Raw genomic sequence first — 21,734 nt, forward strand, 5'->3', positions numbered from 1 at the left:
CTGCATCATACAAGTTCCAGTATATTTTTAAAACATTTACTTTTGAGGTTAAATTTAATGCTAGTAGAAGGTACTTGATATGCAGCCCCACAGATGGGATTTATGTCTAAAATTGTTGCAGCACAGCTAGTATCAATACATACTTCCCTCCTCCCTCTAAAGTCCCTCATCCAGTTCTAAAACTGTCATCACTTCTAGTGAAGTTAATTCAGTCTGTGGCACATTCAGTCTTTAGCTCACTGTTGAGATTGCCAACAAATGGAGTAACCAGCATCAAGTAGTGTAGTACTTTTGTAACTTGAAAGCTTATCTCTTAGGATTAAATCACCACATCATAGGCCAAGCTCCTACCATCAGGGCCTGATCTGCCACTGACTTAAAAGGCATTCCTACCATTCAGTGTGAACCTCTATATATCAGAAAGTCAAGGCTCACATATTTCAGAGGGTGGTCTCAAAACAAGTTCCTCAGACCCCCTTGTTATTCACTCTCCCACTTGCTCTCTCAGCCTTCCTCACACACACTTCCACTTCCCCCAAAAGGAAAGCTGTTAAAGAGGAAGCATGCAGTAGGTTTACTCAGTTTTCACCAGCTGGGGTTGCAGGTGCTAGATGATTCCATGATTCAAGGGGTCTAAGCTCCAGAAACAATGAGTTGTTTCTCTAGTACAGAGCAGCTGCAAGAGGATACCAGGACCTTTACTTTCTTGGTGCACAGCTGCCAGTTATTAAAGCAGCATTAGGTTTTCAGCACAGCACTTGACCTGCTGCAGCTGTTTAAAATTGACAAAGGCTTACACTGGTATAAAAATCACAGACTGGACATAAAACTGCCTTCCTGGCAGGCCTGAACATCTGTCTGTCATCACAACACTATCTCCTTACCCCAAACCTATTAAGATAATAAACTGCTAGGCTGGGAATTTCTTCAAAGGTCTCAAGCGTGGGAAGACTCAAATCTCCTTCCACTGCTTGTTGGGTGTGTCACTATCATCCTTTCCAGCACCCTCTTTTAGACAAGGACAGAAGAGCAAAAGCTACACAAATATTCTCTTCGTTTTGCACTCTCCAGTGGTGCCATTTAGACTGTGACAAACTGTGGAAGAATCTAGAGTAATACCTGCCAAAAGCAATTAAGTGCCTCTTCACCCTGCCTGTCTTCAAGAACAGCAAATAAAGGGATAATTTTCTGCACCAACTTTAGGACTTGAAATGTAAAGGTGGAAATATTTGTTCAAGCCATTACTAGAGACAGCCTGTATTTTATCAAAATAATCCATTTTCTTCTGAGTGTCTAATCTGTTTCTACCACAATTTGAGTTCCTGATGACAAATTAAAACACTTCTAATGTTTTTGAGGGGTCCCTGGTTTATTTCTATCTCCTTCCAGTTTCAGACACTTCCTTTACTAGCTTTAGATTTTGTTTTGGGAACTACGGTTAAAGATGCATTGAAAAAAAATTACCAAAAATTCCTGAGATCAGTGACCTACATTTATCATAAATGTTTTATCCCCAAATTAATAATTTTATTTTTCCATTGCATCTGGCATATTTCTTCACACTTCACAGGCCTAATGGGGGCTGACTCCTTTTGTTGCCTCTTCTTGTTCAGATAACTAAGGAGGTCAATTTAGAGTTGGAGATTATAGAAGTAGCACTATTGTATCCAGCATAAGCAAGTAGGCTATAATTAGACAGAATGGCATTTTTGAGCTACTAAGTACAGCAGAGACACTGCAGAGAATGGCTGTAAAAAAAAAAAAAAAAGACAGTGAAGACTTAGAACTGGAAGCTGATGAACATGACTAGACATAGCACAGGTCTTTTTAAGCAGTTCATCTTGTCAAATCTGATAGGAGTCATAATTACACAGTCACCTATTTTACAACTCTTAACTAAAAAGAAGAGAAACTGCTATGTGAACCCAAGGGATAGGTACATTTGAGCAGAAACTTATTTATTTATGGGTTTTCCCTCTCTGCCTGCCTTTGATTCATGACTGTACAGAAACACAAATATTAAAAAGTTAAGTTGCAAAACACATTTTGAGCTTGTACCATTCTTTTTTTCTTGCCTGATAAAAAAGGAGGCCTGGAAGTACTTTTGTAAATAAAGAAAAAATATTAACTTTAGGAACTCGCCTAATCTGAAAGACTCAATTGTCAGACACACAAAGGTAATTTCAGCAAAAAAATTCCTATCAGTTTTCAGAGTTCTAACAGACAGGGCTTGGTCAACTTTTACTATTGATTACATCTGGTGAGGTTATGCTGCAAGATTCAGAAATCAAATACTACGAGTTTTGATATTTTCCAACAGAGATTGAAAGTAGGACAGAGGGGTGAAAAAATGAGCTATGAAAAAAGGGTGGAAGAACTGAGTTTCCAGGAGGGATCTGAAGGATGTGAGAACACTTGGCATAAAGAAGAATATCCCAAAAGAAATAAATAGTGTGGAAAAATTATATAAAGGCAAGAATGGCAGGAAGAGATAAAGGCAGTAAACAGACACAGACAGGAGCCAAGGTAGCAAGTGATGGGAAAGGAGAAGGCATGGATAGTAAAGAGACGAAGTTGGAACTTTCTATGGAAAGAGATGGAGCTAGTGAAGTTAGGAAGATAGCATATTTAGAGCACCAGCGGACCAAAATTATTCTTACAACTGAATACTGAACAGTAATAACAGTTAGAGCGCAAGGGTAGTAACTTGTATGCTTGAAGACTAACCCTGAATCTTCTAGCAAAGAGAATCTGAGAGGCTATGTTTGGCAAGCTACCCTGCTCTGACCATGGGCAAGTTTTATTATATATAACCTGTCCTCTGGCTACTGGGTCTTAGTTTAGAAAAAATTATCCTTCTTCAAGTCTGACAGATCACCATTAACCCTCTGAGGCCCACTACACCCTTGGCTTTTTTAAATTAAATTGTTTGCTTACAGCAGGGCTGCCCAACTTCTTAGCAGCTGGGGGCTGCACACTTCAGGAGCCACATGTGACAAGGGCCATAGCCCTCCTGGCACCACATGGGCAGGCAGCTCTCCCTGTCTAGCCCTATTGGTGCACCATGCGTGTAGGCAGCTCCTCCCCCACCTACTTGGCAGAGGGCTCCCCTGCTTCAGTGCCCTAGGCTCCCCTAGCACAGCTATCTGCACTGAGCCATGCCCCCTTGCTCTGGGCTGCTTCTTGAGGTGAGGGAAAGAAGTCAAAGCCAGAGACTGGAGGGGAAGTCTGGAGACACCAGCTGCAGCAGCAGCCAGAGCAATAAGGACAGCTGAGGCCAAAGGGAGTTCGGTGACTGCAGATTAACTACTCATGGGCCACATGCAGCCCATGGACTGCTAGCTTGACAGCTCTGTTTACAGGATACACCTACTTTCCTTAGATAATTCTCTGAAACAATGTGATTCAGGGCATCTACAGCTATTTTGACCCTTGAACTTCATAACATACCTTAAGCCTAGTTTCACGATACCCCGTCAGAAAGACTATGCCAGTGCTTTCCTCAGCACTGGAAACTCAAAGCCCTTGTAATGCCGTTGACAGCAATTTTGACTACATGTGAGGTGGGAGGTGGCATGGCTGCTATTCTAATTCCCAGTTAAGAAGTTAAATGGAATTTTTGTTCTGTTACAGAAGAGAAAATGTATGAACCATTTCTACTGCAGCAGTGGTAATTCACTACAGTGGCAACACTCCCAGCATATCTGGATCACTTAATACATCAGGAGGTACAGGTAGAAGATGTCCTGTGGCCACGGACTGGGATCTATTTCTAATAGTAGAAATTTCTGAAAAAAAAATGTGAACGGCTCTGCTATTGTATATTACTGTAGCTGGAGTGGAAAAGTTTACTCACTCTCTCACTCTGTAAAGTTGCATCTAAACAATTTTCATAGTGAAACATGTTCCCATGACATTCCATGCTCATGCAATCTGTCACAAAGAACAAGATCATTTTCAGGACTTCACTTATTTGTTCATGAAACGAACGAATCTTAAAAGATTTGAAATGATAAAGAACCATATTTACTTAATTCCAAGATGAGATTCCTCCGCCCCATTTAAGATGGGGATGAGGTTCCCCTTGTCTTGAAATCAAGTATGAGACCAACAGGTGGGGAGGAGCAGCACCTGTGGCTGCCTGCCCCTGCTACCTCTTCACCATGACAAGCTGCTATGGGGCCAGGCTGGGGTCATGCTCTGTGCCCCAGGCTGGACTAGGGACAGAGCCTGTCAGAGCAAGGATAAGGGGCTAGAGAAGGTGGGGACAGAGAGACAGAGAAGGGGCACATTGGGAGGGGAAAGGGGAACCCAAGGTTGCAGGGGGGCAGGCACAAGGGGGACAAGTGAGGCAGCAGAGACAAGCTGCCTGAGCCTCCCTACTGCTTCTACAATGCCTACCCCACTAACACCTACCTTCCTACCACTGCTTTCCCCCCTGCAGTGGTGGTGGGCACAATTTTAAGACAATCCTCCAATAATTAGATTCTATCCATTAAAAATTATAGAAAATGTATAGTTTTTTCATGTATAGAACCAATTATTGAGGGGTAGTCTTAAATTTGGATTGCCTTGGATTTGGGAAAATATGGCAGTAACTATTTCCTTCTTCCCACTCATTTTGCCAAGATGATTAAACCACAAATTGTATAGGAGTTTCCTGTTCGCTTGGTACTCACTCACCACCCCAAACAAGTTGCTGCCCTTCCCCTTTGGGCAGCTCAATACAGCAAATCACTACGGTTCAGTGGCCACTGCTTTTGGTGGGAGAAAACGGGCACTCACTTTGCTGAAGTTGATAGAAATCTTGCTCTAATAAGATCTTGGACAACAGGCTCCAATAAGCATATGAGGGAATAGAGATGTATTTGGTTCATACCTGTAAGTATGCACCTCTCTCTAGGAGTTCCAGTCTTCACTCTAAAAAAACAAGGAAAAAAAAACCCAACATTGAAATTTTTGAAGCTAGAAGCAAAAATACTATGAAACATCAACACGTAAACTGTGCTCTCCTAAACAGGCATGCTACCAGCAAAAGGAACACATGTTTCTAGTAGTAGACCATCATGAGGTAGTCACAGTCTTCTTCACGCAACTCTGAAAGACAATGCTTATTTGCAATGTTTCTTAAAAATGCAAGAAAAGAAAGCTTCATGGAGAACACTGAAAGGACAGCAGGGCTGTAGAATAGAAATAGTTTTAATTCTCAGTAGGGCCCTAGCAATATTGTGTTGTCTCATGCCTTCCTGGGGCTCCCAAGGCAGATACAGCTGTTGCCAGAACTTTGCACAATACTTGAAGTGTTTATTACTATACTTTGATAATAGTGGTAGTAGCACAGCACACCAGGGACCTAGAGATGGAAACACTTAAACAAGGTAGTGAGGATGAAAACTGACAGCAAAGCTCTGGATTAGAGCAAAACACCTGCAGCATAACAAGTTTTTTACACCTACTGCAAATCATCAATCAGGGAACATACAGAGCTCTCCACAGCAGCCACATTTGCTGGCGTTTCATAGATAAGAGAGTGCAATTCTTTACTCAGTGGTGGTGCTAGCCCTATAACCACAGCTATCAGGGAGCAGGTCAAGCTCTAGAGACAAAAGAGCAAGCGGCACTTTCGACAGGCCTAGTCTGGGGTTTTAGTGGCAGCACAACATGATGATTTGAAATTCAGGTTCCAATTTCTTTTCCTGGGGGTGAGAAGGAATACTATGAGCTAAGGCAATTATTTACTTGGAGGCACCAGGGTTGACCCATAGCGCCACCTACCTTACATTTAAACAAAAATTGCTCTGTGTACATTAGGATGTCAGAGCATTTTAAAAAGACACAACTTTATCCCCTAATATACCTAACAGCTTTACTGAACGTTTTATGGCCTTTTAATAATACTTTCTAAAATATTATTCTCAATTACCATTTACTTTGACAATGATGGGAATACTACTGGACTTACCTGGAAAAAATAAAAGGCTACTCATCTGCAGCAAGGAGAACTTTGCAACTGTTCTAGAATCGCAATGTTTCTCCTAATACGGGTCAAACTTCGTTTGTTCTGCCTTCTGTTATTAGAGTAATTGATCCCTAGCTTTTACTAGCATGCCTTGTAGAATCCAAAAGACAAATTCATCGTACACACCTGACCTTTTCTCCATGATGCAACTTTCAAGTTTTCTTAACCTTAATTCACAGAGCAACAAAAATGTTTTGGAAAATAGCTTAAGTTCCATTATGTTCAAGCCTTTTCATAAAAATACTGAGCCCAAAGCTCAGCACAACCCCCTAATCAAGGCCTCAATAACAAAGAAATAGACTTGAACATGACCAATCCCTTTATAATAGGATATAATATTTTGAAAAATCATGAAATTTGAGGGTTAGCTTCAGCTCAAGTTCAGCCATCACCCAAGGTACATTTGTGGGACTCAATTTTAGTAAGTCCTGAAATATGTATCTGTGCTTCCAACTGCTGCAGAATAAGCTGAAAAACCTTAAGATTTTTTAGGGGGTTCTAAAATGGATTTTTTAATACCAGATTCATGCAGGTGACCCTCTAGAGAGCCAAACAATATGACAAAGAATATTTAAGTACTGCCAAAATAGCCAGGAGAATCCATAACTCATGGGCACCTCTGCTGAAAGCTGGGCCTCACTGACTTCAAAAGTGAAAATCATTGGATGCAAAACACCCAACACTAAAACAGGGGTGGGCAAAATGTGGCCCGCTGGGTCATACTATCCAGCCTGCAGGGCCCCTAAAAATTTTTGAAAATTAATATTTATCTGCCCCTTGCTGCCTGTCATGCAGCCCTCGATGGCTTGCCAAAACTCAGTAAGCGGCCCTCCACCCGAAATAATTGCCCGCCCCTGCTCTAAAAAGTAAATAGCAAATGTGACAGAGCCAATTCTAGGAGGCCTGGTGGAATATTTCTTTGGCATACATTTGTGATTTGATAAAGTATTAATATAGTACAGTTTAACTGCACTTGCGACATAACCATAAGGCCCATTTAACACTAGTTTATATAGACAGATGAGGCGCAAAGGCTACAAAGTCTGACAGCTCTGTCCCCATATAGAGGATATTAGAATACAGCCACCTTTGCTCTGGTGATGCACTGCTCTGAGTAGCTCTCCTCTAGAAAAATGTGCATGGGGTAGTAGAGGGTGTTGATTGTAGCCATGTTGGTCTAATGACACAGGCAGACAAGGTTTTTTGGTAAATGTGATAATGGGGTAGTAGCAACTTGTCAAGCATTAAAGACAATAAATGAAGTAGTGCACTCACTGCAGAATTACCCCAGTGCCTGATTCTGGTGGCAACACATTGTCATAGTTACATGGATAAAAAAAAAAAAAAAAGTACTTGCCCACTGCAATTTCCATCCTTCCACCATATCTCTTCTGCAAAGAAAGCAATACTATAGTTGTCTTCCCAGAATATGCACCAAGATATAGCTTCTGCTTACAAGTTTTCCTATGTAGTACCAAAGAAATTCTACCACTGTCTGCATCTCTCATTAAGAGGAACAAGTCAAAGATACAAAAGCAGGGGAAAAAGTGATGCCAATAAACAGCTGGCACCAATGGTAAACAAGAGAGAGATAGGGCTGCTGGTGCCACTGAATGTAGGAGTGGCTCCAATCTTTGTGCCTCACAATATGGAATGAAAAAAGTTATTTGGTCAACTACATGTAGCACACCACTGACACTTCCCAAATTGCATCTCCTAGGCATGCAAGAATGCATACAGGAAATATTCCCAGATCAATACACATATCCATGTTCAGTAGACTACATACCATCTCAGCTGGAGTTAACTGCCAGTTTTTCCACAAAAATTATTACAGCAGGGGCGGGCAATCATTTCGGGTGGAGGGTCACTTACTGAGTTTTGGCAAGCCATCGAGGGTTGCATGACAGGCAGTCAGGGGCAGATAAATATTAATTTTCTTAATTTTGGGAGGCTCCTGCAGGCCAGATAGAATGGCCTGGCAGGCCACATCCGGCCCCTGGGCCGCATTTTGCCCGCCCCTGTATTACAGCATGGTTGATTAGCATTTACAATCACATTGGGTAATGCAGGATTGTATTTTCAAAGCAGCTGGGGGGCTGCATGCCACACTAGTTACAGGCCCCAGTCATGTGCAGCTGCCCTACCGTGCAAGCAGCACAAGCCCCACCACACTCCCTACCATGACTTCCCTTACTGCTGCCCCAGGGCAGGTGAGCCCCAACTTTCCAGTGCTGCCACTAGGTGGGTGGGTAAGTGAGCTCATCCTCTTCCCTCCCCTCTGAGACTGCACAAGTAGTATGACCACCCCATGAGAGCCTCCATGCTGGCACTGCCATACAGGCTGCGAGCTTACCTGGTCACCTCCTGTCATGCTGCCCCACACCAGACTCTGGCTGCTGCTGCTGCAGCAAGAACACAATAGGCAGAACAGTGGCCAGGTAGTCTGTGGGTTATACTTTAATCCCTCATGTGCTGAATACAGCCTATGGATTGCCAGTTGGACAGCCCTGGGGTAATGTGTTAAAACAGGACCACAAACTCCAGTTGAGAAACACCTGAAGGGGCCACATATTCTCTCAGTTATACCAGGGTAAGTCAGGATTTATACCACAATAACTACCAACTGAATCTGACCCAAACAAGACAAGGGTCTACAGGATCTATACTTTGCTCAGGGCCCGATTCAAAGGTAAATTAAATTAATGAATGTTTTCCCTCTAAATTCAAAGAGCCAGAGATGATGTCCTCACTGCCATGTGGGGAAAACCAATTTGCGATCACATAATTTAAGACTACTGTAGTGCATGAGCATTAAGAAGCAGAGTTAGGTTTGTGTGGATGACTAACTTGGTACTCTACATTTTATTCTGCAACATTTCCATAATTTTTTTTGTATGGCACATTTTAGGATTACCATGCCCAACTACTGCTGGGAAGCAAAAGAACAGTGTGTCTTGCAAAAAAAATACTTCATGACAGAAAACTTTGACATGATTTTATTCACAAGGTTTAGATGTCTTTGCAGCCAAACACACCTTTTTCTGGTACTTTACTGGTCAATATACTGGTCAACTTTAGGGAGGGAAAATTAAGGGCTGGAAATGGATTATTTTTACCAGTATGTTCCAGAATAAGTAACAGGAGGGTTTATTGGTTGTTTTGATTTTGTTTTGATGGGTTTTTTTTTTTTGGGGGGGGGGGGGGGGGAGGGGTTGTTTTTTGCCAAAAATAAACCTTTATTTTCTCTATAAAACTTTACAGCTGTTAAATTAGAAAGCACAGATTATCTACATTGGGTGGCCAAACTGTGGCACAAACACCACAAGTGACACAGGTGTATGTGGCACATGCAGATCAGGGAAGAGACAGGCAGCACAGCAGCACATAGGGCAGGAAGTAGAAAGCAAAGCAGGAGATCAGGCAGGGAGCACAGAACAGGAGGAAGAAGGCAGAACAGTAGACTGAACAGGCAAAGGGGACTGGAGTGGCACTCCAAGGGTTTGGAGATAATTCTCTGCATACCTGCCAAAAAGGTTGGTCCCCACTGCTCTAGATCATACTAAGAGCCAGCTCTCCTGTGGTCAAGTTGGAAAAGTTGACCTTTATACAGAAAGGGGCTTTCAAAGTGCTCTAAAGTGTAAACGCGTAGGCTATAGCTGCGCTGGTCTAAGGACATGGGCAGACGAGGTTCTTTGGGTAAATGCAACATCTTTTATTAGACCAACTCAAATAGTTGGAAAAATTCTTCCTAGCAAGCTTTCGGGCACAAACACCCTTCGTCAGGCTGCTTCCTCAGCCTGACATAGGGTGTTTGTGCCCGAAAGCTTGCTAAGAAGAATTTTTCCAACTATTTGAGTTGGTCTAATAAAAGATGTTGCATTTACCCAAAGAACCTTGTTTCCCTAAAGTCCAAATGCTTTCTCAAATCGTCTTAAAACAAGATGCATCTTGATGAGGGTGCAGGGTAGGGTTAGTGATCCCAAATTTGGGGTCTTGAGAGTGAACATTTTTCACAAAAACAGCATCAAGTGTTGACAGATTCTGGCAGGTTTTGTGCACCAAGCTGGGGCTCATACCATGGCTGATCCTTCTCTAAATGGTTCAAATACTAAACATTTATGCCACTTATTACATGGCACCCACTACTCTCTTGGGGAAGCAAAACTGAAAAGGTTATTCCAAAAAGAGTTAAACTGTTTAACTTAGCCCATGCTAAATACTCGCACATTGAACAGATTACAGTATGCATGGGCAGACAGACTAGATAAGGATTTCTAGTCAATAAGTTGTCAGAAGACAATTCAGTTACAAAAGAAAAATGAAAACACAAAAACAATAAAAATTACTACATTAAAGTATTTGATGTCCTGGGGGAGGCAGGGGGAAAGAGATGCTGGCTGACTGGAGTGGAAAAGAGGGAGGAGGAGGGGAAGCAGAAGTATACCGGGTCAATCATGGCTAGGGAGGCTTGGCCAAAGCTCAAACTTGAGAGCAACTTGCGGTGCAGCTAAGCTATATGTCCAAGACATGCGCAACCCTCCAGTATGCTGCTGCATGCGACTTATCTACACTTACTTGCACAGCAGCAGCCAGTGGCTTAATCAGGGAGGTGGTGATAAGCCCAAAATAGTGAAGAGGCACATGTTGAGGGAAAAGGAGATAGAGGAGGAAAAGGAATACTCTAAGATGCTAAAATTTACTGCAACCATAATATCATAAAACTGTCAAGAATTATGATCCGTTCCCCAATCTACAGTTTCTCTAACCACTCCTATCAGCAGCTACATCGTCTAAACCAGAGATTCTCAACCACTAGGCTGCGGCCCAGTATCGGGCTGCTAAGGGTTAGCTGCCAGGTTGTGGCACAAGGCCCCCACTTGGACCCCCACCTGTCTGCCTGGGCAAGAGGCTTCTGCTACCAGCAGTCATGTACAGGGTTAAAGCTGGGCAGTGGGGCAGCCCCAGGAGGGAGGCAGCCAGCTCCGACTTGCTCCCATAGTATCAGAAAAGGCTGGGAACCACTGCTCTAAACATTTCACAGCACAGAAATTAAGTCTCATTTCACTATAAGACATGCAGGAACATTTAGGAATCACAGAGCAACTCTGTGTCCTATTGGTGAGGGGACCAGACTGGGACTAGAAGAGACCTGGATCTGCTACTGGCTCTTGACTTTGCCACTGACTTGGGAAAAATCATTTCATTTCTCTGATCCTCAGTTTCATCACCTGTAAAACAGAGATAACAGTAACGATGATGTTTACCTCCTTTATAAAATGCTTTGAGATCTACTGATGAAAAGCATCATGATGGAGTTAGGTATTACCTCAACTATTACCACCACCACCTTGTGAACACATCACAAACTTTGTGGCAACTACAATTATGTAAATAACCACAAATGCAGAGAAAAAAAAATTTTTTGTTTAAAAACTAGGAAGCTGGCTGTTAAGAATGCTGTGTGATGTACTGTAGCCTTCCAGAATGTCACGTTAAAGGACACTCAAATCTCTGAAAAGGAGAACATGAAGAGTTAAAGTGCAACAAAGCACAACCTTAACTCTCTTGAGCAATGACCAAATTGTCCAAAACAGACACCCACCCACATACATATTCTTCCTTTATAGACCTCGCATATCACTTAAGGAACACAGCCCATGAACTACAGCACAGGTCTAACGTCTTCTTCTTGAGAAAGCAAAAATTGTGTTTAGGTCAACTGTATTGAACAGTCATTACCTACACCCGTCACAAACTGAACTGACTCAGAAACCACCACATCTACTATTTTACAACTCCTTCATTCTTACCCAAATGATTCTGTCTAATACTCTTTAACTTTCACTTATCCATCATAAAACTGCCATGCAACTCTCATCTCCTATCTTAATCCTGAAAAGCCTCATGGCAAGGTGACCCTGGTAGCACATATGTGCACTTTATCTCTGTCTCTTCTGGTTTTTAGAAGTGTAGGTGCCGTTGAACGTTATGTTTAATGAATTATTTTGACAGCAAACATAATATATAAGCTTATTTTCTAAGAATAAAAACTGAATAAGACTCCTTTCTTAATGTTCTTTCCTAGTCTCTTACCTGGCCCATCATTTTGGGTAAATTATACACCACACAAACTGCGGCTTTTATGTCTGTTGACAAGGGCAGCAAAACACCTCCGATAGTTTGATTTCTCTTAAAGTACACTAGGGCACGCAGCTTCTTTTTACTTGAATAGAGCTTCAACCATTAACTTCAGCAAAAGAACTGGGCCACTACTGTATTTAAAAGAATGAATGTAGATTCAAATTGCTTCCAAAGGCAAAAAACATTTTAATATTTTGAGAGGTTTAAATATTGTACATATAAAGCTGGCACTTTCCAAATACTTTATGTTATTTCTGTTACCACACAGCACCATATTTTGTAGTGGTGCTGTGGAAACTTTCAAATTTCCTGACTTTGTACAATTAAAAAAGTCATCCTTTGCACTGCAGCAAATCAGAGGTTTGTGCGCGTCAAACAGTACATTCGCTTTGGATTTCCTGTCATTCCCGTTTCTATGTAATTTTTCCCATTCCTCCACAATTATTATTTATCAAATGCCTGAAGGATGCTATACACTGTACAAAATAAAGAGGAAACATGGTTTCTGCCTCCAAGGTTTTTCAATCTCAACCAAGGATGGTATAACATGTAAAAAGCAATATATTAAACTATCAGGTCAGTTTTAATGTTATCCTGAGTATGGCCTTCACTTTTGTTTGGAGAAATATCATTTGAAAAGAAAGTTGTAGAAGTCTAAAAGTCATCTAAGCTTGGGGAAAGAACCTCTCTCTCTTTACTGATTTAAGTTGCCTTTTATTCCACAACAAAACTCATGGTCCTCCCTGAGTTTGCCAAACACTTTCTCCAGTCTAGCTTGCCTGCAATGATTAATATTCACTGACAGCTGTGCCAGGGCAGTTTTGCATTCTCTTCATGATTCTCCAAGGTCCTGCCAGATTTCCCTGCTGTGCTGGGTCTGAAGCTGTCACCTGACCCAAGACATTCATGGGGGGGGGAGGGGGGGGGCCACAGGGACAGGACTCTTTACTGCAGTGACCCAGTACCACTGCATTCAACTGCATTTTTGGTCTGAGAATGTATCGACACTTTGGGAAACACGAGAAAAATTCAGATGCTTGTTTGCAGTTTCATGCATGTTTTTGTTCATTCTTCACTTGTATGTTTCTCTGGCTACTCTCTTCATTCACTTTTTTCTGCAGGGCATAATGTGACATTAGTTGGATTCCACTGTTAACAGAAGAAGGAGACTGGAGAAACTTCATGTCAAAACAAGTGCTATAAATATAGCTATTGGCTGAACCTCTTAATGAGGAATCAAAGCAGCTACAAAATCCTCTTACCCCTTTCACAGGATTCTAGGAGACTACACCATTGTTTACTGTAAAAAAATAAAGTGTGTGCGTGCGCATGCAAGGGAGAGGGGGTGATCAAGAGTCAGGGCATGATGGTCCAAATGCCACGACTCCATCTTCTCTGCCCTGAAAACAGTAGCGGGCCTTCCAACTTTTCCCAAAACGTGCAGAGAGTCCTGCTGTCACATCTGCATTACACATCAAGTCAGGTACTGAATTTTTTATACATTCTGTAGGAGTTAGTCATTACGTCTCTACTGCACATTCCCATACAGTGGTAAATGTACTTGCAGTCTCCTACTGATCCTTCACACCTCCCATTTAATTTCTGGAGACTTCTCCACCCCCCTCTGCCCCCCAAAATTGATATCAGCATGCAAAAGAGGTAAGACTGAAATGCTAAGAAAAATAATCAATAGAAATATACTAAGAGTACCAGAGTCCAGTACTGAAGTCCCCACATTTAATTTTCCATAGATTTGTCCTGTTTAAATTTAAAATTGCCTAAGTGATGAGATTCTCTTGAGAAAATATTTAACTAGGTAATAAGTCTCATTGTCAGTGTGTTTACCCTAACATTCATCTTCATTACCTTTTGTTCAGTTTCATTCCACTACTCCTAATTATACCTTTTAGAAAATTCCTCACCATCCATGGGCTGCTTTTTAATACTTGCATACAACTCTGCTCCACTACTCGACTGACCTATATAAATTTAATTCTTCTAAATTCTTCCTCAAAAGTCATCGTTTTAGCCTTCATTTATGTGCACAAGTTAATTCAGCTTGAATCCTGAATCTCATTTTTCCTTAATTAATGAAGATTTAATAAACTGAACACAAGTCACAACCTGTTAACTGCATAACAAAACATATAAACACACATACGTGTTTATTATAGCCCTTTTCAGGCAATAACAGGAACAATACTGGGAATAATAACAGCTTCTAAATTATTGGAGAACATTAGTAGCCAGAAGAAAACTAGAAATAAGCCTTCCCCTGGAACTCTGGAACTTCCATTTCAAAACACGCTAGACAGAAGTTAAATTCCTGTTCACTTCCTGCTTTGATATGCCCATCTCTAAGAACAAGACATGAAAAAAAATCATTCTAATAGATCCAGAATATGCTTGTGGGCATTCTCCCTCAAGACTGAAGCCCAACATACTTTTTCATGTAGGATTTTCTGCTTATCAATACCTAAGCATTATGCTATGCTAAGTGGCTCTTTTGAGCCTCTAAAAATAAGGATACCTCCAAGCAGCTGCCTTTGACCCAAAAGGCCAAAGAAACAAGGCTGATTTTACTGCAGAGGAAGGTTGTTCAAAGCACCTTCTTTCCAAGAAATGAAGCTTTCTAAAGCTAGACCTTGCCTTGCTTGTCTGCTCCACTGCCTCTGATGAACAGATATTTTCCTATCACACTACCCAAGATAAGTATCTTGATTCTTATCACAGGCTATACTGATGAATAAAAGACCTCTCAGTGGTCATTTCCAAAGAGTGGCATTTAGACCTACTTCTGCTTTCCTTACAAGGTTAAGGCTGAAGGTAAAAAGGTTACTTTGAAGCATTTTAAAGGCCAGAGAATAGAGGAGCTTGGTAATCCTGTAGTACCCTGGACCAGCAGTTCCATTGGTAATGTCCCAGTTTTTAATTCTAATTTGAATTTTAAACAAGCACCTGTTCCAATTCAATCTTTAGTACTTTGCTCTTCTAAAACAAATGAAGGAGGGTGGGACAGTTGTGGGAGACAGGAAATGGGCAAACAGAAAAAGCAAAAGGTAACAGCTGCAAAAAGATAGGGCAACTGAAAGACACTTCAGGTTCTTTGGCACTTGCAAAGAGGAGGGCTTAGCACCTCAGAAGCCATGTATGCAACATGAATGTCAAAGAACTGCCACATGAAAAGGGCACAACTGCTAGCATGTGTCTACATTTTGCCATCAACAAAGATCCAACCCAGCCACAACACAAAGCCACCTCAGGAATAGGTTTACAGAGAGATGATATTACATCACATACAGTGGATTCGATTTAAATCATGATTTAAATGATCGTTGATTTTTATCTACCCTGCCATAACATCAATGGCACACTCTGCTGTTTTAATCATATTTTAGACACTGCTGCAGCAGTCTGAATCTGTTCACCTCCAGAACATTCTTGTTTTCTCTGTATGGGGGGAGGGAGACAGGCCCCAATATCAAACATTGGGAACAGGCTGGGAACACTGAAATGCTAAGAAAGAAATCAATTCATTCCAGGTCTCTTCAGAGACCTAAGGAAAGTCATAGCAAAAACCTGTCCCTTTACTCTGCAAGAAGGACACAGCAGAAACATTCTATAGCCAAACTTAAGAGGCTTGGGGCCTGATCTCCATAAGGCATACAACATCCATAACTCCAAAAGAAGTCAGCGGAAGTTGCAAATGTTTTAGCCTTGAGCCTCAGGAAATGTTTTCAAAATTTCCCACCGTTGCTAATCACTGGCTTAGCTGCTGCCACTATTTTCTGCATCATTTCACTAACTTTGCTAAGAGCATGTTTTATCAACACTGTTTACCATGCTGTCACCAGCTCAACTGATCCAGTATCAAAGACAACCATCTTTTCAAAGATAGCCCTAGCGTAAACAGGGCTTTAGAGAGAGGTTCATATAAATGCAGAGCCAGAGAAAGCAGTTAGTTTCTAGCTCTTCCAAATAAGGCATTCTGTATAGCCTCAACGGCCAGCATGCATCTACACTGTATCTCCTTATTCAAAAGTAGGCTGGGCAGGGTCTAGTTTATCATTAATCCCCCCTACCCAAAACAGGTAAACAGCACATGGATCTTCTAGTATAGAATCTAGATTTCACTAATCTTCATGGCAGGCAGTGACAACAGCTTTTCTTGGGCAGGGTCTAGCATCTTACTAATCCCAGTTGTCAAGGCTGGCAGAGTCAACAAAGTGCCCCAGAGAAGTGCAGCTCTCCTCTTGGAGTGTGTAGCACCTTTCTGATGTAAGTACTCACCCTTTACAGTTGCCCAACAAGGCAACTTCACACCCTCCTCCACTCCCAGTCCTAAATCCCAACTTTCATGAATTGCAACTAACAGAAGAACCCCCACAAACAGATCACCTTTCCACTTGGAACGTCAGTCCTCCTCCCCAGAGACGCAGAGACAAACAGACAGATGGATGGACGCAAGGACAGAGACTGCAAGCCCTGGCTCACAATTCTGATCGGCAAATGCCGAGCGTGCACAAGGCAAGCCACACTGCCTAGCTAGCTAGTGTGCTGCTGCTGCTGTATAAATATAGAAAGCAGAAAGTGGAACGACAGCTCCAGCAGACCAGATTCTGCTCAGCTCTCTCAGAGAGAGGAGGAGGGAGCTGGACTGCTCTACCCATAAATGGTTGCTGAAAGGGGCCATTACTAAGACAAGTTCCTTCACACTCATTCACTGTCATACAGTGCTGGAGAAGAAAAATAATTAAGGTGCACAAAAAAGATGTTCCATTCTGACTTTTACTTTAAGTATAATTTAGCTGAGTTCATTTTAGTTATAAAGAAGTTTTCAATATCCACAACCAAACAAAATCCTTACAGTACCAGCTCTGGAAAAATAAAACTTAATTACAGGAAACATTTTCCAATTTATCAACATTTATCAATGTTTAAAAATTACCATCTGATCTGCACAGGTCATACTTTCCAAGTTGCTTTAGAAGCACCTGCCCACTCACCTACCTGGATAATTTTCTAACTGATCTGTAGCAATAATTTTGGCGTATCTATGTTGATACTTTTCCAAACTGGCTACTACACGTTTTCCCTGTGGTTAGTACAAAGAAAGCCTCTAGTTTGGTTACTACAGCTTAATTGTGAAAATACAACAATCAATATAACCTCTTATTTTTGCAACTGAACAGTCAAAACTGCATTTTGCACTTCAAAAGAATAAATACAAAATCTTCTCCCTGACAAGCTTGCTTAATCATTTTAATTAGTCATGCCTAGCTAACCAAGAATATACCTTACTGTGAAAAAAAAGAGTAGCAGGTAACTGTGCTCTCTATTTTTAAATTATGCTAAATGCTGTACAATTTAAATACATGGGCTGGGTACTGAGACTCACAAACAAGAAAAAAAAGAGGAAGAAAAAAGAGCAAATTATTTTGTTTTTAAAATTAACTTATTAATGAGCCAACAGAAATGATTTTTTTGGAAAGGCTACAATAAGAAGAGGCAGGCAGCTTGGCAGGAAAGTTTAGAAAAAGTGTTCTGTGAGTAACAGTGTAAGAATACTATAGCTATGTTAAAGAAAAGTATTTATTTTATATTAAAGTTGCCTTCAGGAAGTATTGAAACAGAACTATATTTAGGGTTCTAAATTACTTTTCTACTTCTGGAAAACCACCATATGGATCACCCTCTAACCACCAAAAGCAGTATCCATTGACATCCTAAACGCCATGATGTATAATTCTGCAAAGGTATGAAAGCATGACTAGGTGTCCACTCTGCACATTTCCTCATGTGGTAAGATCTCTCAGCCTCCAAAGGCACCACCAGTCTCAGCAAGTGGGCCTTGATGTTGATTGCCAGATATACATTCCTTGATTTGCAGGCTTCACCAATGCAATGTCTCAACCACTTTGAAATACTGAATTAAATACTTTCTTTTTGTTCCACACCTCTAAAATACCAATGGCTAGCATGTACTATTAAACCTTCTCTCTTGGAAGCTTTAGTTTTGGGCAAAAGTAGAGAAGCACAATTCCTTTGTGTTATGTAACACTAAGTTTAATTTATGAAGGAGGTCAGGTGCATGTGAAGGACCCACCTTAGTACTGTGAAACATCCAAGCAGAGGTAAGGGCTACTAAGAGGTCCAGACTGAAATGAAACACCCAGATACATTCTTGAGAGACTCAAATGAATACAGAGTCAAGGTGTTACACTTTACCATGGCACCTCAATTTTGAACCTTAAAAAAATGAGTTATGAATACAGCTCTGGGGTGATGCTTGATGTCTAAGCACAAAGAAATTCTCTGCCTATGAAAGAAAGTGTGCTAGATACTGTAGCTTCATGATATTTTAACAGTGAAACACGTATCTTTATTCAAATGATCCCTGAAGAACTCTTAACTCTGTGACAGAAAGCAAAGCTAGAAACAAACATTTATTGCATCACTTCTGTGAACTTCAGCCAGATTCTAGAATAAGAAGAATTAGCTCTGATCCACACACAAAGTTGCTCTGGTTTAAATAAAATAGTGAATTTAAACCAATTTAGTTAAAGCTATACAACCCCTTGCAGGCATTTGTACTCATTTAAACCTGGTTATTATCAGGTTAGCTTATTTTTGGTAAATTTACAAATGGAAACCAAAACAGTATAGCCTATTTTAAAACCACATTAGCATATTGTTGACACAAACTTTAGACAATCAGAAATGATGTAGAATGCATGCTGAAGGTTTAGTTTTAAACATACAAATAATCTTTATAGAGTTATACCTTCTATATCAGCATATTATAACTGCCTAACTTTGCTAATGCCTTGTCCAAGCTTTCCCAGAAGCCTCTGGTGTTATTCTTAATGGAGGCATGAAAACAAGAGTCCTAAAGAATTCCTGGAACCCAGTTAGTGTAAATAAGACTAGCTGGTGCCATCAAGGCTAGGAAGCCCCAGACAGTGGTTATTTAGCCAGGTACATATCAAAGATAAGAGAGACTCCGCAATTTTTTTTTTTTTAAAAGCAAAATCTTGCTCAGAGTAAAAGCTTGTTTAATTGATAACTTCCAAGGATCTATTAAGAAACAAGTTTGGATTGGTTCTTAAAGGTCCAGAAAGCAAAGCATCATCCTGAAATCTCTAGCCTTTTGCCTACTAACTTCTCTCCTATAAAAGGCCTTCAGAGAGACTCAGGAAGAGGGAAAACAGCCTTCTTATGATCATCCATCATTACTGTATTCTTTAACCCCAGGAAAAAGAATAGGAGGGAATGTTGGTAAGAAACGTATGCCTAGTACTTTCTTATACTACTTATTTTAACAGAAAGTAATGAATCACATGCCTTATGGAAATGAAGTCCAATTGGGTTGCCTGGACAGTCTCTTCACGAATACATTTTTTTAAAAAAAGGTGATAATGAGGTGGGAGGGGTCATTTTGATAATCAGCAAATAATCAATTTCTGTCCATTAAGTAATTATATGCAAGACAGAGAAACACTGATTTAATGCTTTAAATTTAAGTTAAACCAGTAACACTTGTAAAGGCACCTAGGAAAACTTCCACTTGGGTTGTACACAGTCTAAGTGGAACACCTTCAAAGTATCCATCTTCATATGAGGTTTGTCAAAAATTATACAGTTAGTCACTGGTATTCCGCCTTTATCTAAAAACCTGACCCTTGGGAGAGCAGATCTTTTCTAAAAGAAAAGGAAATATGGTTAGGCCAGCCTATAATCAAGGAACTAGAGAACAGGTGCCTTCTTGGCCAATACAAAGTCACTAATATTACTTGCGCCTTCTCCTTTGTGAGCCTGACCGTATGAGAACATACATATAGAAAGCCTACTGACCAGGTACAGCAGAAAGGTCTTAGACTCTCTTTTTACTTCAAAAGGAGGGGGAACTTGCAGTGAGGCTGTAAAATTCCCTGCTAGGAGCTGAAACACAGCAGTCTGAAGACTTCCCTCCAACTGATCTACATCCTCTGCTTAGCTAGATAGCCACGATGCTCTTCCTTTTACTAAGATCAGATGGACTAGAGCAGTGATTCTCAACCACTTTTGTACCAGGATCTACTTGCAAACACTGATGGCCAGTCTCAATGCAGTGCCCTTCACATTCCTGACCTACCGCCCCCAGTGTGGGGCAGGGGATGGGTGTCTGAAGCAGGGTGAGGTGTATGTGGAGCATGGGGGGCCCCCCATGCAGGCTGGAACTCTGCAAGCCTGCAAGGGAAAAGTCACTTCCCCAAGTTTTTATTCTTTAAAGGAGAATCCATTTGTAAAGTTTGTCTGCAGCCCTTTCATACATTCTTGCGAAGCACTTTTGGGTGGCGACCCATGGGTTAAGAAACACGGGACTAAACACGGGTTCTATTGTGCCCAGCACATTAGAAGGTGGATTTCTAGGAGGCACAGAACTTTGGCGTTAATCAGTTTATACTATTTCCTCTCCTGGTGTGTCCAAATTCCCTGAATGGACCTCATCACCATGTTAGCTGCCAAACCTCTGAACCTGGCACCAAGTAGAAAAACCAGCCATGTCGAGTTTTTGTGCAGGACACTGCAGAAAAAACTATTACTACAGAATCATCTTACACAGGCAAGATGAATTCTCTTGACAGGATGGCCTACACTGAATGGAAGGAAGGACACGAAGAAAAACTGAAGAGATCATGCATGCACAATTATCCACTACAGTATGTACCCCAAGGGTATCAAAGATGTTGCCTGGGGACCGGATCCAGCCCATGGATCTTGGACTGACCCCATGTGGCATGTGCTGGCCCTGACCCCAGCCCTGCATGCAGCACATGGAGCTCGTCTGGCATATGCTACATGAGATGACTTGCTGGACTGGCCCCGTGCAGTGGTTCTAGAGCCAGATCAGGCCCACAGACCGTCCCTGCATGACAGGGTCAGTGTGTATAGATGGTCCCGTGGGAGCACCACATGCAGTGTGAACTCCAGGCTGGTCCCATATGCCACATGCAGCTCTAGACCAGGACCAGCCCATGCTGCATGTAGCATACAGGGCTGGACCTGGCATGTGCATGTGGCACCCCGTCAGACTGGCCCTGCGTGCTACCTCCAGGGCTGGTCTGCATCAGGGCTACAAATCTAGACCCACGCATCAGAGCTAGCATGCCACAGCATTCTGGCGAGGCACCCATGCAGCCTGCACCCCATGCTGGCTCTGCATGCAAGCCCTGAAACCAGTGCCAAGGCATACACTGCATGAACTGCCTATGCCACACTGGCCCGCCACACTGACTCCAGTGCATACGGCTGGTCTGTGGGTCTGATCCAGCTCACAGGTCAGCCCCATGCCCTTCACCTGACCCATGAAGCTAGATGAGTTTGACACCCCTTGTGTACACACATCACCAGTAACAAGACAAAGTGGAATATCCTGACTGACTTTTACAACTAAAGAATTCACTTTAGCACTTGTGAAATCTTGAGACTGAAACTGTAAGTCTATATCTACCCGCAGGTGAATTGTCTATACAGCAGGACTGTATAGATTTGGCCCACAGAGCTGCTCTATCCAGCCTGCTGGGCTAGT

At 41.7% G+C, this 21,734-nt stretch overlaps 1 protein-coding gene across 14 annotated transcripts in view; it reads right to left on the bottom strand.

The window, feature by feature from the left end:
- CELF1 (CUGBP Elav-like family member 1) overlaps window positions 1–21,734 on the bottom strand; it is an 81,959-nt gene that overhangs the window by 55,370 nt on the left and 4,855 nt on the right. For 13 of the 14 annotated variants that reach the window (XM_014602310.3, XM_059722857.1, XM_059722858.1 and 10 more), the window contains exon 2: window positions 4,880–4,920. The gene's annotated coding sequence lies outside the window, so the exon portion shown is untranslated. Of the gene's footprint in view, window positions 1–3,856; window positions 3,876–4,879; window positions 4,921–21,734 lie in introns of those variants that run through there. The other variant, XM_019476754.2, reaches the window with a different exon arrangement.

This window comes from Alligator mississippiensis, chromosome 2 (assembly GCF_030867095.1).
Source record: "Alligator mississippiensis isolate rAllMis1 chromosome 2, rAllMis1, whole genome shotgun sequence".
NCBI lineage: Eukaryota > Metazoa > Chordata > Crocodylia > Alligatoridae > Alligator > Alligator mississippiensis.